We start from the raw sequence: 20,204 nt of genomic DNA, 5'->3' as shown, positions 1-20,204 counted from the left end.
CATAATCGCCCATATTGCTTCCCAAATAAACAGAGTTAAAAGCCTTTTCAAAGTCTATGGCCAGCAAGGCCAGGGGGCTCTGCAGCCTTAACCAGCACCTCTAGGACTCGTACTAGTGACTGATAATCTCCCTCTTTCAGCCTGTAGTTCCCCCACCTGTGTTGTGATATTCAGGCACTCCTATTTCACATTCAGAAGATGCAGGAGTGCAGGGATCCACTGCTCCGCACACCGTATCACCACCTTCCACACCGGCCAGTGGCCACAAAGGTCATTCGTTGCCTGGTTCCCCTAATCCCAGCTTCCCAGTAGTCTGGTCAGCTGGCTGGGCTCTCTTTCTCCATCATTAGTGAATTCAGGTGTGTGTGCAGAATATCCACACTGCTCAATGTTTGTCCCTACCCCATTTCCTTCATTGGAGCATATGTCTCTTCCAGGGCGGCTTCACCAACCCCCTAAATATTTTCCAGCATGGACTGATGGACACTGAGAACTGTATACTCTCCCAGGCCACACGTTGCTCACAGTTGCCAATTCTCTCACGGTCCTGCAATATACATGGGCGTCCCTCACTATGTACCCCATTCATTCAATCGTTCGTCTGGGGGACTTGCACTGTAGAGGTTGGTTGCTCTACAATACAGCAACCTGTGGTGAGCAGAGGGGCAATGCCATGGTGTGCAAAATGAGCAGATGAGTGGTGCCAAAATAGGCGGAACGGTCAGGAGAAAGAAACTGAAGTACAGAATAAGTGACTATGTGACAGGCAGATGCGGTGTGATTGTGTTACGCTCTGCCACTTGCCTTTGTTGGTGGTTCACCTAAGGCCTGTCCCGGCCAGAGTGCAGGGCAGAGTCACATAGCTGTCAGGTCACTGGATTGGTCTGAGTCCAATCAAAGAAATCACCTACCAGCCCACTGTACAGACAGACTGATGTGTTGCATGCTATGTCCTGCAGCCTGCCTTAGAGTTACATAAATTACCTGCCACTGTAAAAAGCAGTGGGGTCTGTCACTGAAATCTGTAGGTAGTAGGACTGCTTAAAAAGCAGCAGCCTACTGCTTAAACCTGTAGGGTTGGCAAGTATGTTAGTATAATGAATTCAGTGCTGGCACGGCAGCGGCTTTACATTAGGGAAAGTAAGCAAGATGCTGACGCCGGCAGCACCAAATTCGTTTTACTAAAGTTACATTTTGTCTTTTATAGATCATGTGGGGGAGGGATTGAAGGCATTTTTACTTCCTGCTGTAAGATAAGTCATCGCCGGTTCCATGTGCCCCGACCCCAGCCAGTGTGTCCATGTGCCCCTCGTCACTGTGTCCATGTGCCCCTTGCCCCTCGCCACTGTGTTCATGTGCCCTCCTGAGCCCAGCTTACAGCAACAGTTTATGCAAATTAAACTGCTTAAATTAACCACAGGCAGATGAAATCCAAGTCATTTGTGGCCTGCAGCCTATACATTTTGCAATGCATTTAACTAGGATTTTACATTGTGACACGACATTATGTAAACTGCTCCTTGCCCGAGCCACACACTCAGCCTGGGCCTGCTGCGGCCTAAGAGCTAGTTCCTAGAGATCCTAGGACAATGGTGCATAACATGCGTCCCTCTAAGTCACAGAAGGTTAGTGATGAATCGATGCCGGGCCTGAAGTCAGTCTCTAGGTCTGTCATGTGCAAAGCCTCTGTGGTCCAGTTTGTCTTTGCATGATGCATGCACCCCAGAACTCTAAAACTCTATTAAAGATTAATATGGTCTGGTGTTGCACAAATTAATCTTTCTGATATTTTGTTATTTTCAGACCTGCATCTTCGTGTGGGAGTTCCTTCCTTTCTGTGTTCTCAACGCCAGCAAACAGTACCACCATTGAGCAGCTGACATCCAGCCTTATCTGTGACCGGTGTGAGAGGTAAATGAACTTGAAGCAACATATTGAAAATGTACAGCATATATTAATGATCTGCTCTGTTAGTCCATATCTATTTATGCATTGCAGCCTTGTCCTAGTTGTTCCAACATTAAAGATGGCTGTCTCTCTTCCATTTAATCAGAGAATACCACAACATTAACTTCAAACTGTATGACACTGAACGCATGCTTCACTTCAGTTTTTTCGGACTGACCTAAAAGTAAGCTACGAAAATAAATACTTGAAATCACTGCTTAGGTATGTACTCAGTGCTCCAGATAAGATTTTGAAGTGGGACTATTGTATTCCCTATTTTGTAAACTTGGAAGTAAAATTATTTTTAGGGAGTAAAAATGTAAATCCAGTTCCCCACGGCAATATTTTGTAAGCAAGTAAAAATGCTTTAACTGAAAAACAGAAAGGTTTTTCTAATAATTATGTTGCACCTAGTTACTCATACACATTAGAAGATCATGTGCATGTCTACCGATCGAGCAGTAATAATAGTACTTTTTTCCTTTGGAACTACGTGCGCTACCTCTCCAAACATCCATGGAGCTATATGGGAGTATTTGTAATCTGTTTTTCTTTTTGGGGAGTACTCGCTTATTTTCAGGGAGTACAGTGATAAACTTATAAGCCAAAGCAATACATTTCAGATTTGTCTCCTCTTTGGTATTCAGCGGAAGTGGTCCTCCAAAGAAGAGTGAAGCACAAAAGAAGTCGGGAGGACACTGAGGAATCCATCATTTGCTTGAATAATAGCTTCTGATTTAGCAGTACTAAAAGAACGAACATGTCTACACCTACAGGAAAACCCAAGGATCCAAAACAGAGGTCAATCGTTGATATGTTTTCTCCAAAAGCAAGAGGAGCTGGCCCTACTCCAGGCTCTGATTCAAGCAAGCACAAGAGGTCTGATGATACCTCAAGTGGCAGTTCAAACACAGCTGCACATGTTGTCCAACCATCGGCCAGCACATCAACTCTTGCTGGCAGCGAAGCTGCTTCTTCAGGTGCAGACAGTGCATCTATATGTGCTGACATTGGTTCACTATCTTCACATGCTGACTCTTTGTCTGCACCTCCACTTTCCTTGGCTGACATAGCATCTCCTTCATTTGTGGTGGCCACTGTAGGCTCTTGTTCACATGCAGACATTGCTGTGATGGTTTCACGTGATGCTGATGACCTAAGCAACTATTCAACTTTCCTGGATAGCGCTGAGTGCTCTTTCAACCCTGATGTTGAGGATTGTTCTTCCCGTATTGGCATGTTTGATGATCCCCCCACTGGTGCTTGCTCTCCCGACATTTCACTCCTCGGGGAGAGCAGAGGCAGCTCTTGGTTGCAGAGCGACAACAGTATGCAGATGTGTCTAGCTGAGCAGGGCATTCCAAGAAGATCTCCAGCTACCAATTTAGATGACAGTGTGGTGACTGATCTGTCACCAAATCCTTACAGTGACCCGGTACAGCCTAAACTTCCTACATACCCTGTAACTGGTTCCCGTAAGTTTAACAGAGACTACCAAACATATCCTTGGTTGGAGTATTCAATTCTAAAAGATAAAGGGCCTCATTCCGACTTAGGCGTCAAGGGATTTACAGCGCCGTAAACGGCGCCGACCCTTAACGCCTGATTACAAGGTTCCCTTTGCGGGATGGCTGTTTAACGCTGCCTTTTGCAGGCGTTAAAAGCCATGCCGCAAAGGGACCTTGGCGATAATTACGGCACCGTAATTTACGGTGCCGTAATTATCGCCTTTCCCCATTCCCATTATGCCCTATGGGGCAAAAATGGGAATGGGGAAGGGGCCATTGGTGAATGGGGAATTACCACCCCACTCACCTTGGAATGGGGCAGTAATTCCGCCATCCACCATGGCGGAATTGCAACCTTAGCGGCATGGACCATGGTGCTAATAGCACCATGGTCCTCCGCCAAGGTTGTAATGAGGCCCAAAGTATACTGCTTTGCATGCAGACATGTTGGTTCTAATTCTGGAGGAGGGGGGCGTGCACGTGGCAATGTTCCATTTGTTGACATTGGCTTTTCTAAATGGGAAAAGACAAGTTGTTCTTTAAAGATGCACTCAGATTCTGATAAGCTTAAGTCTTCTGTTGTAGCTTGGGCAGACTTTAAGCGTGTACAACAGACTACAGGCCCTCAACACTCAATTGTTTCAATGCTAGAAAAGGTTGGGGACCAAGAGATTGAACAGAATCGTCAACACGTGCTGCAGTTACTAAAGGTTGTATGTCTTTTGGGTCGTCAAGGACTTGCTTTCCGAGCCACAGACGAATCGCAAGACTCCCACAATAAGGGAAACTTCATAGCAATATTGCGTTTGCTGTCTGATAATAATGAACTTCTTAAAGTAAAAATGGCTAGAAGATATGGGCTCTACACATCTCCAGAGTATCAAAATGACATGATCTCAGTTGTGGCAAATCGTATACGTCAGAATATCGTTAGGAAAGTGACAAAGCACTTTGCAAGGTTGGTTGATGAAACCAAAGATATTTCACATAAAGAACAGATGAGCTTTGTGATCCGGTTTATAGATCAAGATGGGAACATTCAGGAAAAAGCCATGGGATGTTCCCACATGGAGAAGTTGGATGCCTCCAGTTTAGCTGCAGCCATTGACAAGTCTGTACGCAATGCTGGTCTTGATTGGAAGAACTGTGTGGCACAATGCTATGATGGGGCATCAGTTATGAGTGGCTGTTTCAATGGAGTGCAAGCAAAAATAAAAGAAATTGCTCCACAGGCAGTTTACATTCACTGTCATGCACATCGTCTAAACCTTGCGTTAGTGCAAACTATCACTAACATACAAACAGTGAAAGCTTTTTTCTCAACTTTGCAGGCTGTGTATGTGTTCCTTTCACAAAGTTCTCCTTGACACAAACTCTTTGTAAAAGCTCAAACAGAAAGCGCTCGGGCAGTACAAGAATTATAAAGACTTTGTGGTACTAGATGGTTTTATTGGTACGCTTGTGTTAAAAAAATACAGGCTCGATTTGAAACCATTATAGTTGTTCTCCGTGTAATAGAATCATCGCAACAACGTGACAAGCAGGCTTGTTCAGAAGCCAGAGGACTTCTCCGAAATATGCCGTGCTTTGAGTTTTTGCTAACTTTGTTAAGTATGGAATCAATTCTGAAAAAGAATAGTGTGTTATCTGATGAACTTCAGAGAAAGAATCTTGATTTGCCAGATGCGAGTAACCTAATTCAAGTGACATGAACTGCCCTTGTCAACCTTCGACAAGAATGCCATTGGGTGAAAATCGTCAATGACGCAACGGAATTGGCAGAAAAATGTGGTTTTGAAACAGTTGAAGACCACGACCGCAGAGCTTTACCAGTAAGGCAGCACCAACTGAGCAGCAAACTAAAAGAATACCTTGTTGGTACTACTGTAGGGAAGAGGCCTGGACATTAGGAGCACTCTGAGGATTGAATGCCACAGACTGAACGGATAAAGCAAGAGGTGTTTTTCTGCACCTTGGTTAGGTTTGTAAGAGATTTGGATGCTCGTTTTATAGATAACATGGCACTTATCAAGGCTACCGGCATGTTCAATCCAAGGGCTAAAGATTTCTTGGAGGACTCATCTGCAGATGTTCTTGCTCGGCACTACCTAGGGCCCCACGCAAATTATGCTGGATTGCATTCAGGCCTTGACACTGCAAGGAGCTATTTATCTGACAAGACTTTAGCAGGTATTCACTCTGTCAGGTACTATCTCAATGCATCTCCAAGAGGCTTTTCTGAGGTCCTAACCCTGTTGGATCTGGTTCTTGCATTGCAGATTACAACTGCAACAAATGAGAGGTTCTTCTCCTGTTTGAAAAGAGTTAAAAACTATTTGCGAAATAGATGTGGAGACAACAGACTTAGTGATTTGTTGGTAATGGCTTGTGAACCTATGGAGGTTGAAGAGGTAAATTTAAGTGATGCCATTGACCGAATTGCTGACACGCGACACAGGAGGTATCCTCTGAAAAGATGAACCATCATATTCTATGACACTGTTAGATTATAGCTCAATTTTCCAGGTAGGTCTTTCTTTTCAGATCACACAGACCTAATCAGCACCACATACAGTCTTCAAGACCATCTGCTACTCTCCTACACTACCAGCCTCTTCTCCTCATGAAGTCAGCCATGATACAACGCTCACGCACTACAACCAGTTTGCCTTATCTTCAAAACACTGCATGGTAAGCTGTTGAATTTTGTCAACATCCTATTATTTACCAGTGAGCTAAGCAACAATGGACCATTACGTCAGAAACATCATGTGTGTCTTTAAAATGGCAGCATCTGCCACACTGCCGGCATCCTACAGATTTTCAGTCTAAGCAACAGCAAGACATTCAATGTGCATTGTCCTGTGAAGCCAGACAGGCACTACTAGTAGCACAGCCACAAGCATCTGTCAGCCACCAGTCTCTTAGAATTTGAGTAGCCTCCATGAGCATCTTTTTGACAAGTCAGCCAGAAGCTGCCGCGCAGCTGGAGTTTTGTGTCATGAAAACATTTGCTATCCGATTCCCGCCTGGCTCTTCTTCATTTCCAGTCAATGAAGCAATGATGAGCCATCTAAGCAGCAACTTCCTCTGAGCCAGTCACCAGCTTCCCTACAGCTGCAGTTCTGTCTTCACAATGCCAGCACCGTATCCTTGATTTGTAGTCAACCAAACAATGATGAGACACACCCAGTCAGTGTCCTCTGTTAAAACCAGCCCGGCACCATCGGCATCAGAGCCAGTATTCTGTGACCTCAAAACAGCACCTGCCATACTTGCAGCCTTTTCTCTGCCAAACACCTGCAGCTCCACTACCAGAGTTCTGTGACCTCAAAACAGCACCTGCCATACTTGCAGCCTCTTCTCTGCCAAACACCTGCAGCTCCACTACCAGAGTTCTGTGACCTCAAAACAGCACCTGCCATACTTGCAGCCTCTTCTCTGCCAAACACCTGCAGCTCCACTACCAGAGTTCTGTGTCTTCTTGATCTCTTGCCATTGAATACTCCTCTGGTTTCCGGTCACCTAAGCAACAACCTGCCTTCGAGTCAGAATCTTCACCTCACATGCCATTGAAACAGCAGCACCGGCACGTCTGTCAAGCCACTGTTCTGCTCAATCTGGTAAGAAACTACATTTTAAGTCTTATGATCAGAGTGAAGGAAGAGCAACTGTTGGGCATTATCCCAAAATCTATATAATTGTACTAATTGTTTGAATGTGTACCATTGTGGAGCGGTGCGGGGTGTGGAGGACAATGAACATGTAGGAAAAGAAACCTAGGCATATAAAGAGTGTTGGTGAGTGTGGGAGTAATGCAAAATGCATCCAGGATTTTTTCCCCCATAAAATATGGGGACAGGACTGATGTTTGTATCACTCAGTAATGCCCTTTATGCCTTGAACACATTTTGAACTAATATTTTGAACTAATATTCTCCCTCTCCCCTTTTATCCTGGCTTTCCCCTATCCCCATGCCCGCCTATCCGCCCCTGTCCCCCCAGAATGTGATTTCGCTCTGTAGTCCTGTTGAAATAACAGGGAAGATCCACATAAAGAGGGGATTGGGGTTCATACACTTCACGTGGCAACATGGCCCTTGACACTGCTACATATGATGATCCATTATTGTATGAAATGTCACAATACACTGATATCGTAACCATTTTTTTCTTAGTGCACTGAGGGATAATGCTTTATGAGGCCACTTCTGTGATGTTATGGTGGGGGTGTGGTCAAATGACATCACTTCCTGTGGGGTGCGGTCTAGTGACATCACTTCCTGTGGGGGTGTGATCAAATGACATCACTTCCTGTGATGTCACTCTTGGGGGCGTGGCACTGTGATGTCACTTCCGCTACCCCTGGCATTTTGGTGAAATGACGTCCCTGTTGTAACTGGTGTTTGGTGTGTTTCCTTTGGGTTTCCCGGCCTCATATTATTTTTCTCTTTTCACATTACGTATTGCGTAACTTAAATTATGGTAATGTGTGCTCACATCAATCATTTTACACTTAATACTATCAATTCAGACTGTGTGTGTGCCATTTGCATGATACGTTTAAAACACAAATGTTCTTTATTCGGACACAGCCAGTGCTTAGAATGCTTCGATGCGGCATGTTGGGCGCCACATTTTGAGTGCCAGTGATTCGGTAGTTCCTCTAATCAGGATGTAGGAACTGGTTCCGTGTACGTGGATGCCCCATGTCAGGGGTCAGTTACAAAATGCATTTGAAGTAGTGAAAATAATCATGAATCTTCTGTACACGACACGAAATTGCGTTTTCCCGAACCATTCACTTAATGAGAACAGAGACTGTTATTATATATATTGCATGATAACCCCTCCTGGGAGCATGGTAGCTCCCAGGATGTTGTAATGGGTCACATGGCAGTAGCCACGTGACCAACATAATAAAAGAAGCGTGCCGCTTCCGGCTTGCCAGTCACTCCATCACGAGGCTCCAGCGTCGTACTTTGGGAAGCACCATGCTGGTGCTGCGCTGTGTGTGCTGGGCCCAAGGACGGGGCCCAGCTGGAGGACAGTGCCCCTGCCGGGCAATGCCGTCCAGACGGTGCCCCTGCTGGGCAACGCCGTCCCTTTGGGTCCCCCTAACCCTGTGAGGCGGGTTGGGGGAAGCGACCCCGGCCTGGCTGCCTCCAGAGCTGGGGCCGCGGTGCGTGGGTGTCCCCAGCCATGTGTGGAGCTCCGGTGGTCCGGAGCGGGTGGGGTGACCCCCCCACCCATGAGTCTGTGGCGTGAGCGCCACCCCCGTGTGTCCTGTTGGGTGCCACCCGACCCAGTATGGGGCTGCCCGGTGGTCCGGAGCAGCCCCCAACAATGGCGATGAGGAAGTCGGGCCCCGCATGCCCCGAAGAATACATGCAGAGGTGGGCCCATCTCCAACTGGGCCCGCGAAGGAAACAGGGTGGGCGAGTGGCCTGCCCGTCCCCTGAGGGGGATGGGAGAAGTGCCGCGGCGGCAAAAGGAGGAGGGAAGCCGTCCCCCCGCTTCACCCGTGGGGAGCGAGAGTGCCCGCGCCATCGGCCGCATGAGGTGGGGAGTCTGCCCCCCCCACTGCCATCAGGAGGGAGGAAGCTGTTCTCTTTCCCCGGGGGAAGTGTGAATGCCCAGCGGTCTCCGCGAAACAAGGTGAGGGAGCTGCCTTTTCCCTACTTAGAGGGAGATGCCCGGCGGCCCCAGCTGCTGCAAAACAACGCGGGTCCCTGCCCGTGATGGGGAGGAGGCCCCGCTAGGAGGAGAGGAGTTGTCGGGCGATCCCCACTACTGGTGGGATGCGGGCGGCAGGCTTTCCCCTTCCCCGTGAGGAGGAGGGCTGCCCTACGGCATCGGCCGCGGGGAGGTGGAGGCGGTGCCAGATGCGGATAAGGGGAGGCAGAGCCCCCCGGAGGAGGAGGATTGCCCTTGGACCTCGGCCGCAACAAGTGGGGAGGGTGAGCTGGCCCTCCCCCGCATGCGTTCTGGCAGGGGTGCCGAGTACGGGGGGCTCCGGGGCCCAAGCCCCCCGCCCCCAGGCAAAATCAAGTCGGGGCTGAGCCCCCCCCGGACGGAGAGAAGTGATGCAGCATTGATGGCCCTTTCCATCGATACTGCATCACTTCTCTCCGGCCGGGTATAATCGCGAATATGTGCGATTAAGTCCTCCCCTCTAGGACTCATATTGGTGTATGGTCCTGGAGGGGAGGGCTTAGGCGCAGCGGTATTCAAACTGTGGGCGCGCCCCTTTGGTGGGCCGCAGCCTCATGCCAAGGGCGGGTGCACATCCACAGTTTGAAAAAAAAAAAAAAGAGGATAAATGACCAAAGGGTCGGGCTGTTGCTTCATTAACGAGCAGCAGCCCGATCCACGGCCCCTGCCACACATGCTTAGTGCGACAGGGGCCGGGCCTTTGTGAGGTCTCAGGCTCCATTAGGAGCCTATTTATGAAGACAAAAGAAAAAGCGCACACCTTCTTTTGCCTTGATGATGGTCATCGCGGCAAAAGAAGGTGTGTGCTTTTTTTTTTTCTTCATGAATAGGCTCCTAAACGAGCCTGAGGCCCCACAAAGGCCCGACCTCTGTCGCACTATGGGAGGTGGCAGCAGGGTCAGATTGGCCCCTGGACTGGCCGAAATCGTCCCTGGGGAGTAAGGGCCGGGTTCAGGCCATGCATGGGCCGGTTTGGAAAAAAAAAAAATTCGGAAAAATTCATTTTTTTCAAATTTATTTTTTCATTTTTTATTCTTCAAAAACCTTTCATCCTTCTTGGGTCAATATAAGTACCAACACAGGTTGGGTGATATTGTATGCATATTTGTTCTATAAAAAAGAGCTTAAGGGTAAGTGCTATATAATACCATATTATCATGTGGCCTTGGACGTCTGCTTGGAGTCACAGTATTTTGACAATATGGGTCCATACACACAGATATTAATGATACGTATGGTGATCCATTCTTGTATGAAATGTATATCACCTTAGTGAAATCATAACCATATTTGTCATAGTGTAGTTTACTTAGGAACAATGCTATTTGATGCCACTTCCTATTTTGTCAAGGGGTGAAAGGTTGTGTTTCATCGCGTCCCAGGATGTCACTTTGGTGTGGGGTCAAATTACATCACTTCCGGTGATATCATCAGAGGTCAAGTGTCGTGAGGCGAGGGGTGGGCCACTTTTTTGAGGCGAGAGGTGGGCCACTTTTTTTTGGGTGACCGGGCCTCTTGTCCCAGTCCGACCCTGGGTGGCAGCAGTGGTGTGGAACTGCCCAAGTGTCACAGAAGTGCTAGAACATATTTGGGCACAGGCACCTACTGTTTTACAAATTAAGCACTTGGTATAAACATGCAGTTGCAATTAAATGTTCATTAAAAAAGTACGCCCTCAAGAGTATGCTATCACAGAGAAATGGGGACCCCAAAGCCAGTTCAACTACCCACTCCCAGGTGTGCTACTGAACAGGTAGATGTAAGTCGAGAGCCAACCAACCTCTTTCTCCTATCTGTGCTACTGTACCATACAAATTAGGGGGAATCGCTCTCCTGCAGCCTCTCTCCCAGTCATCGATTCTTGATGATTTACTGGTGCAGTCACATAAAAAGATTTTTTGGGGGTTCATTTTGTTTACAAAAGTAGCGCATTGCTAAAACCCCCTGGCTGCCAGTTCATTGTCCTTGGAGCGTCCCAGGCTCCCTACCCCCTGAGAGCCACCAACCTTGGGTGCTGTTTTATAACAAATGAAAGACGCAGGAAGAACAATAACTGCGTGAGTCAACTGAGAGATGAATGCACTCGTGCTCCATTCAGAGAGAGGCTTTGAAAATGTAGCTCTGACAAATCAGAGAATCAGGGGGGCAAAGAAGCACTGCACATCTCCGCTCCCTCTTCATGGGTTTACGGGTTGCCACTTGAAAGGTTGCCAGCATCTAACCTGCCATCCTGTCCCAACTCCATGCCCCGTGTGCTATTCCCTGGCCAATCAAACCCTGTGAACTCAAAGGCCGCATAAGACCCACAGAAGTCTTTTTACCGCCCGTCCTGAACGTTTCTTGCACTAGTGCTATTAGCGCGTGCAGCTCCAGGTATAATATTAAAAACCAGTGTTTATGGGTAAAGGGCCGGCATAAAGTCTCTATTTCAGAGCCAGAGTCAAATGATAAGGTGCTTGTGGCAGTATGGAGTTCCAGGCCTCTGCTTGGACGCCGGGTTCTGCAACCTTAAGCTCTGCAGATGTGTTGGACTACAATTCTCATCAGCCCCAGCCAGTATAGTCAATGGTGATGGATCATTGGAGTCGTAGTCCAAAACATCTGGAGAGCCACATGTTTAAGACCCCTGGCTTTAAAGAACAGGAAGTAAAATAATCCATGAAAGTAACAGGAGTATGACGTTCCTGGGTCTACATGGGTAGAATAAAAGTAGACTAGAAGAACAGCCTGGGGGCATCAAGTTTATGTAGGTTGGAATGGTGGGGGTCTGGGTCACCTGAGGAGACAGGGTTATTTTACAGGTCTGAAACCTGGTAATCCACTTTACAATAAAAGACAACATGGAGAGAGGTGATGTCTCTGTGTGCCCTTTAAATCTGTCGAGATACCACCAAACTGTACTACCATTACTGCCACTTGGTCTGGTGGTATTACTGCCAGATTACAAGTGGTGGTAGGCAGTGTTAGTCCCCATTAATTGGAGTCCATAGGACTCCATGGTGAATTTCAGCGGTATTACTGCTGGTAGTAATTTTGCTGGTGGCAATATCCCAAATTGTTCTATTTTGGGCGGTATGGTGGAGGAAATACCTCCAGCTTCTTGCTGGAGGATTTTCTTCCACCTTTGCCCTCAAACTCATAGTTGGGCGGTGCGATAATGTGGCTCTATACGGTATTACCAGTGTTGCCAGTCAGAACTCATTTACCTCAGCAATGTATTCAGTTCTCTGTTTTTTGTCCTGACGCTTAAAATGTGCGATTTGCATTACAAGCTGTGTGCCACAGAATGCTTCCACTCTAAGCGGGGGAGAAGTTACGACTGTGGGGACTGAGACGGCAGGACTTTTCAACCTTTTGACACAAGGGGCCTTCACTGAGTCTTGGGGGGTATCACCTCCCACGGGATATGGTACAGTATAATTACCTCATTGCTTTCTATGACTGGTTCCTCTACATCAGCCTCTTGCTGACATAGAAGGGTTTATAGCTGTTCAGTGGGCATTCAGTGGTTAAGATCTATGCTGGCCTGCCATCATGTGATAAACGGCAGCTATTAACCTTAAATTTGTCGCCATTGCAAGTCTCACTTCTCCCACAGCGACAGCAGAGCCCGCTTGCCAATGCCTGATAATCCCAAAATTCTCTGTAATTTTATGCAAAGCTGCATTTTATTTTTATAAGGTTATTTTACTCACTGAATGCTGATCAAGTGTTTTAAGTCTGGACTTTATTAACTGGGTGCTTGTAATTGCAGCACAAGCACTCTTTACAATCTAAACTAGAGGTGTGTTTACAATGTTGATTGTTCCAAAATACATCTCCTAGTGTGCTGCTTGGGGTCAGGTGGCTCCCCTTAAGCTGTGCACAATGATACATTGTCTGGTTGACATACTATGTGATTTGTGTATTTTATAAAGGAAACTAAGATCACTAGAACTCACCACCCCAGAAACTCCCAATCCTACCTTTGGGGGCATTCCTGTGGACATGGGAACACAGAGGAAAGAATTAATAAAAAAGTATTTGCCTTCAAGAGGAAGCTAGACCTTTGCAAAAGAACAGTTGGAGCTGGGCAAGCCACCTAGCAACATTAAGGTCCAGCTTTGATGAATACTTCCCTGAAGTAAATGCTGGCATTAATGACTGGGTGATGCAGACTTTTCTGGCAGAGGAGGTGGTGCATCATCCATTTGATGCCCAGGAAGAGCTGATTGAGGTTCAGTCGGACACTCTGCAATCTGAATTTAGGAACATTGCAGTGGGTGAATCTTGACTGAAGGTAATCCTGGAGTATCCTACATTGGCATGGTCTGCTATACAGTCGCTCTTACCCTTTGGGTCTTACTACTTGTGCGAAATAGGCTTTTCAGCATTGGCTTTTTTACTGACTCCTTCATTTTTTGAATAAGGGGTGTTTCAAATGAATGTTCAAAACCCGGAAAGTGGGAGTTTTTAAAACATGGAGACAACCATGGCTACAACATTTAGACGTGAGTGCTTCCATCAGTCCCAAACATCAACTGGGTGCAGGGTGAGCCTGGTAACTGCTTTTTAACATTGTACACTACTTTACCAGAATTTCTGGTAAACTACAATGTTAAAAGCAGTTAACATACTTCCCCCCAAGTCTGAAACCACACTTGATTGCATTATACTTCAGCCAGGATTGCATTATACTTCAGCCAGGATTGCATTATACTTCAGCAGCACATCTGATGTGTCCACTGAAAGGTTTAAGATTAAGCTACATCCCTAATTCTGTCTGCTTACCCAGAGGTAACATCTTAGCAATTTTCACTTGTGGCTGGCCTGTCTACAGCAGCACTATTGTAAGTTTGAATTGTTGATGTTTTACTGAACTACGGCACCACACACGTCTTGCTTGGTAGTTTTTAATCGGGAAACGTCTTTACTTCTCGTTTCCCTTGTATTTGGAACTTTTATTTTGGTGGTGGAGGTACTCCACCTTGCAGCTGTACCTTCTGTTTAGCAAGCATTTCATTCGCCCATCCTAGTTGTGTTGCTGGACGATTATGGAGCGGTGGAGTAGGGGCAGTGATGTCTTACTGGAGTGCAACTCGAAGGCTTAAATCTCCTTCTTTCTTGACTTTAGTATATGCAGTGCATGCTAGCCAATGTTTCCAACACCCGCCCCCCTCGCGCCGTTGCACCAAGTTGGCGACTACATGCAAATTTCCGGTCATATAACTGTCAGTGATGTCACTTCCTGTACTTGCCCCCCCACCCCCGGGAAATTCATAAGTCCGCTCCCCTGCCTGCCGGCACCGCGCACCAGGCCGCAAGGAAAGCGGCAAGAGCCGCGCGACAATGCTTCCCCCCCATAGTTACAGGAGAAGTGCACCAGTGAGAGCCATGAAAAAAAAAACTGTGGAACCACGGAGTTCCGTGGCGGCCCTCTCTAAACAAAGGAAAGGGAGTGGCCTAAACAACCCAGGCCCGCAGCGGTGAGAAAAAACAGAAAAAAAGAAAAAAAATAAGAACTGTTTGAAAAAAAAAAGGGGGAGGGAAATGTAACTCGATGCACGACAGTGGGAGACAGCACCTCGAGTACCCAGCCACACAGCAGGCATCCAGCCCACCAGCATCCCTCAAGGGGGCCTGGAGTGTCCCAGCCCCAAGACAAGGAGAGGGGGGGCGAAGAGCCCTGGAACGCCAGCGTGCCCTGCCTCCCCCATGGCAGGAGGGGGCAGATGTGAGGGCCTCCACTCAGTGTGGCCCATGGAGCACTGGCCTGTGCCCCAGCGATCAACAAAGGGGGGGCGCAGGGCAAGAAGGGCAACTCTGCTAAGCCCACCAGGAGGGAGGAGCATGGAAGGTCCCCATGCCCAACAGGCGGAGAGGGCCGCGCATCCCACCCGGAAGAGGCTGCTGTGATCTCCCAGCCACAGGACTCAGCGCAGGCAGATCAGGCAAGTGTGGGCTATTGTATCTGGTGGGGTGTGAGGGCAGCTTGGTGAAGAAGTGGCTTTTAGGTAGCAGGGAGGCATGGGCAGGGGTGATGAGGTGGCAAGAGAAGGGTGCCAGAGGGACTGGGGGCACGCAGAGAAGCCGGCTTCTGTTCAGAGAAACATGCAGCCTGCAATCCCAGCAAACCTATTGGTTGTAAACTACTCCCGGGCGCATAATCGGACAAGCTGCAGCCTTTATAATGAATCCTAACTTACACAGCAAGGCTAGGACATGACATCCCCCCTCCTCTCTATCCTGTAATGCGATAGGACTCTGAAAAAAACACATTGGGCGAGTGGGGGCATGTACTGATCCCTCACCTGCTATCTTCTCTCCTCGACTCCAGGAAGAGGGGATATGCATTGATGCCTCACCTGCTGTCTTCTCTCCTCGACTCCTCAAAGTGGGGACATGCATTGATCCCTCACCTGCTATCTTCTCTCCTCGACTCCAGGAAGAGGGGATATGCATTGATGCCTCACCTGCTGTCTTCTCTCCTCGACTCCTGAAAGTGGGGACATGCATTGATCCCTCACCTGCTGTCTTCTCTCCTTGAGTCTGGAAAGTGGGGACATGTAATGATGCCTCACCTTCTGTCTCCTCTCCTCGACTCCAGAAAGTGGTGACATGTAATGATGTCTCACCTTCTGTCTTCTCTCCTCGACTCCGGAAAGTGAGGACATGTAATGATGTCTCAACTGCTGTCTTCTCTTGAGTCCAGAAAGTGGGAACATGTAATGATGCCTCACCTGCTGTCTCCTCTCCTCGAGTCTGGAAAGTGGGGACATGTGATGATGCCTCACCTGCTGTCTCCTCTCCTCGAGTCTGGAAAGTAAAGACATGTAATGATGCCTCACCTGCTGTCGCCTCTCCTCGAATCCTGAAAGTGAGGACATGCATTGATCCCTCACCTGCTGTCTCCTCTCCTCGACTCCTGAAAGTGAAGACATGAATTGATGCCTCACCTGCTGTCTCCTCTCCTCGACTCCTGAAAGTGGGGACATGCAATGATGCCTCACCTGCTGTCTTCTCTCCTCGAGTCTGGAAAGTGAAGACATGTAATGATGCCTCACCTGCTGTCTTCTCTCCTCGACTCCTGAAAGTGGGGACATGCATTGATCCCTCACCTGCTGTCTTCTCTCCTTGAGTCTGGAAAGTGGGGACATGTAATGATGCCTCACCTTCTGTCTCCTCTCCTCGACTCCAGAAAGTGGTGACATGTAATGATGTCTCACCTGCTGTCTCCTCTCCTCGACTCCAGAAAGTGGTGACATGTAATGATGTCTCACCTTCTGTCTTCTCTCCTCGACTCAGGAAAGTGAGGACATGTAATGATGTCTCAACTGCTGTCTTCTCTCATCGAGTCCAGAAAGTGGGAACATGTAATGATGCCTCACCTGCTGTCTCCTCTCCTCGAGTCTGGAAAGTGGGGACATGTGATGATGCCTCACCTGCTGTCTCCTCTCCTCGAGTCTGGAAAGTAAAGACATGTAATGATGCCTCACCTGCTGTCGCCTCTCCTCGAATCCTGAAAGTGAGGACATGCATTGATCCCTCACCTGCTGTCTCCTCTCCTCGACTCCTGAAAGTGAAGACATGAATTGATGCCTCACCTGCTGTCTCCTCTCCTCGACTCCTGAAAGTGGGGACATGCAATGATGCCTCACCTGCTGTCTTCTCTCCTCGAGTCTGGAAAGTGAAGACATGTAATGATGCCTCACCTGCTGTCTCCTCTCCTCGACTCCTGAAAGTGAAGACATGCATTGATGCCTCACCTGCTGTCTTCTCTCCTCGAGTCTGGAAAGTGAAGACATGTAATGATGCCTCACCTGCTGTCTCCTCTCCTCGACTCCAGAAAGTGGTGACATGTAATGATGTCTCACCTGCTGTCTTCTCTCCTCAACTCCGGAAAGTGAGGACATGTAATGATGTCTCACCTGCTGTCTTCTCTCATCGAGTCCAGAAAGTGGGAACATGTAATGATGCCTCACCTGCTGTCTCCTCTCCTCGAGTCTGGAAAGTGGGGACATGCAATGATGCCTCACCTGCTGTCTTCTCTCCTCGAGTCTGGAAAGTGGGGACATGTAATGATGCCTCACCTGCTGTCTCCTCTCCTCGACTCCGGAAAGTGAAGACATTTTATGATGCCTCACCTACTGTCTTCTCTCCTCGAGTCTGGAAAGTGGGGACATGTAATGATGCTTCACCTGCTGTCTCCTCTCCTCAACTCCAGAAAGTGGGGACATGTAGTGATGCCTCACCTGCTGTCTTCTCTCCTCGTCTGCGGAAAGTGGGGACATTCCTCACCTGCTGTCTCCTCTCCTCGACTCCAGAAAGTGAGGACATGTAATGATGTCTCACCTGCTGTCTTCTCTCCTCGTCTGCGGAAAGTGGAGACATGCCTCACCTGCTGTCTTCTCTCTTCGACTCCGGAAAGTGAAGACGTGTAATGATGCCTCACCTGCTGTCTTTTCTCCTCGACTCCGGAAAGTGAAGACATGTAATGATGCCTCACTTGCTGTCTTCTCTCCTTGACTCCTGAAAGTGGAGACATGCATTGATGCCTCACCTGCTGTCTCCTCTCCTCTAGTCTGGAAAGTGGGAACATGTAATGATGCCTCACCTGATGTCTCTTCTCCTTGACTCCGGAAAGTGAGGACAAGTAATGATGCCTCACCTGCTGTCTTCTCTCCTCGACCCTGGAAAGTGGGACATGTAATGATGCCTCACCTGCTGTATTCCCTCCTTGACTCCGGAAAGTGGGGACATGTAATGATGCCTCACCTGCTGTCTCCTCTCCTCGACTCCAGAAAGTGAGGACATGTAATGATGTCTCACCTGCTGTCTTCTCTCCTCGACTCTGGAAAGTGAAGACATGTAATAATGTCTCACCTGTTGTCTTCTCTCCTCGAGTCTGGAAAGTGGGGACATGTAATGATGCCACACCTGCTGTCTCCTCTCCTCGACTCCAGAAAGTGGGGACATGTAATGATGCTCACCTGCTGTCTTCTCTCCTCGTCTGTGGAAAGTGGGGACATGTAATGATGCCTCACCTGCTGTCTTCTCTCCTCGTCTCGGAAAGTGAAGCCATGGAATGATCCCTCACCTGCTGTCTCCTCCACTCGACTCTGGAAAGTGAAGACATGTAATGATGCCTCACCTGCTGTCTTCTCTCCTTGACTCCTGAAAGTGGACACATGCATTGATGCCTCACCTGCTGTCTCCTCTCCTCGACTCCGGAAAGTGAGGACAAGTAATGATGCCTCACCCGCTGTCTTCTCTCCTTGACTCCGGAAAGTGGGGACATGTAATGATGCCTCACCTGCTGTCTTCTCTCCTTGACTCCTGAAAGTGGACACATGCATTGATGCCTCACCTGCTGTCTCCTCTCCTCGACTCCGGAAAGTGAGGACAAGTAATGATGCCTCACCCGCTGTCTTCTCTCCTTGACTCCTGAAAGTGAGGACATGCATTGATCCCTCACCTGCTGTCTCCTCTCCTCGACTCCTGAAAGTGAAGACATGAATTGATGCCTCACCTGCTGTCTCCTCTCCTCGACTCCTGAAAGTGGGGACATGCAATGATGCCTCACCTGCTGTCTTCTCTCCTCGAGTCTGGAAAGTGAAGACATGTAATGATGCCTCACCTGCTGTCTCCTCTCCTCGACTCCAGAAAGTGGTGACATGTAATGATGTCTCACCTGCTGTCTTCTCTCCTCGTCTGTGGAAAGTGGGGACATGTAATGATGCCTCACCTGCTGTCTTCTCTCCTCGTCTGTGGAAAGTGAAGACATGTAATGATGCCTCACCTGCTGTCTTCTCTCCTCGTCTGTGGAAAGTGGGGACATGTAATGATGCCTCACCTGCTGTCTTCTCTCCTCGTCTGTGGAAAGTGAAGACATGTAATGATGCCTCACCAGCACTCTCCTTGATTCCTGACAGCAGTTGCGGAGGCAGCTTTTGGAAGGGGTTGGGTAGTCAGGAGCCTGGTGGCCTCACAGGGCACCAGGGTGGAACCAGGGGGGTCAGCCCCACATACCAAGGGGGTCCCTTTAAGGTTCTGCCTCAGTGAGAACTCAGTCCATAAAAAGTAGAAGAGCAACTTCTGAGGGGCTGGATATAACTGTGAGGCAGTACAATCAGTGATACAATCAGAACTGCCCATGGGGTAGAATTCCTCACTCAAATCTCTGTTTTTCACCGACATACTTTGGCCATCAGTTTGCCGGACTATATCACATTACAGGTCCACAGAGGCAATAGAAACAATGTGAGTAAAACCAGCAAAGAAAGCTACCTCAACCAAATGGAACTGCTGTACTGTTTCGTCCACTTCACCCCCCCCCCCTCTCCGGGTAGAGAAACAGGAATCAGTCATGAGAGGCCATTCTCCTGATGTTTTACAGGTTATTGCTCTGCACTCTCGATGTCTTCTGTCCTAAATCCACAAGAATCAAATGAAGTGCAGAAATGAATTAAGTGGGAGAGAAACACCCCTGCAGCTAAAGGGTTCCTCTCCCACCCCACAGTTTTCGGTTCATGCATCCAAACCCAGAGGCCATCCTTGGACAATCCGGAAGCAGCTAAAGTGGAAAGAGGCTCCAGACCAAGCCGGGTAGGCCTTCTTTTGTGCCTTGCTAGGAGCGCCTGGTCCTGTCTTTTTCATCCTTGTTGTGCTGCCTTGTTATCATTTGCTCGAAGGTGGCCTGTGTCGCTCACCGACCTGCACATCTAGGTCACCACTGACTGCTTTGCTCCCTGCACCGACACAGGACACGCATACCAATGAAGTCACTCATACATGGCAAATGAGCAGCCCTCCCAACATACATCAAACACCTGAACACTACACGACTACAGCCAACTTGCATACCATAGCCTCTGCACCACAACCACAAGATGCTACACTCAGGGCACAACTGCCTGTCTGCCCTCGACAAAGGACACCTAGAAACAGACTCACACAGCAGAGTTCTAGGGACATTTTCAACTTGCCTTTTCTTGTGTCTAGGTCTTTTTGAAAGTGAATTGACTTTGTTTTTTCAATGCTGCTGCAAATAGCCAT

Source organism: Ambystoma mexicanum, chromosome 10, assembly GCF_040938575.1.
Source record: "Ambystoma mexicanum isolate Mex_15411 chromosome 10, UKY_AmexF1_1, whole genome shotgun sequence".
Classification (NCBI taxonomy): Eukaryota; Metazoa; Chordata; class Amphibia; order Caudata; family Ambystomatidae; genus Ambystoma; species Ambystoma mexicanum.
Note: the sequence above shows the minus strand (reverse complement) of the source record.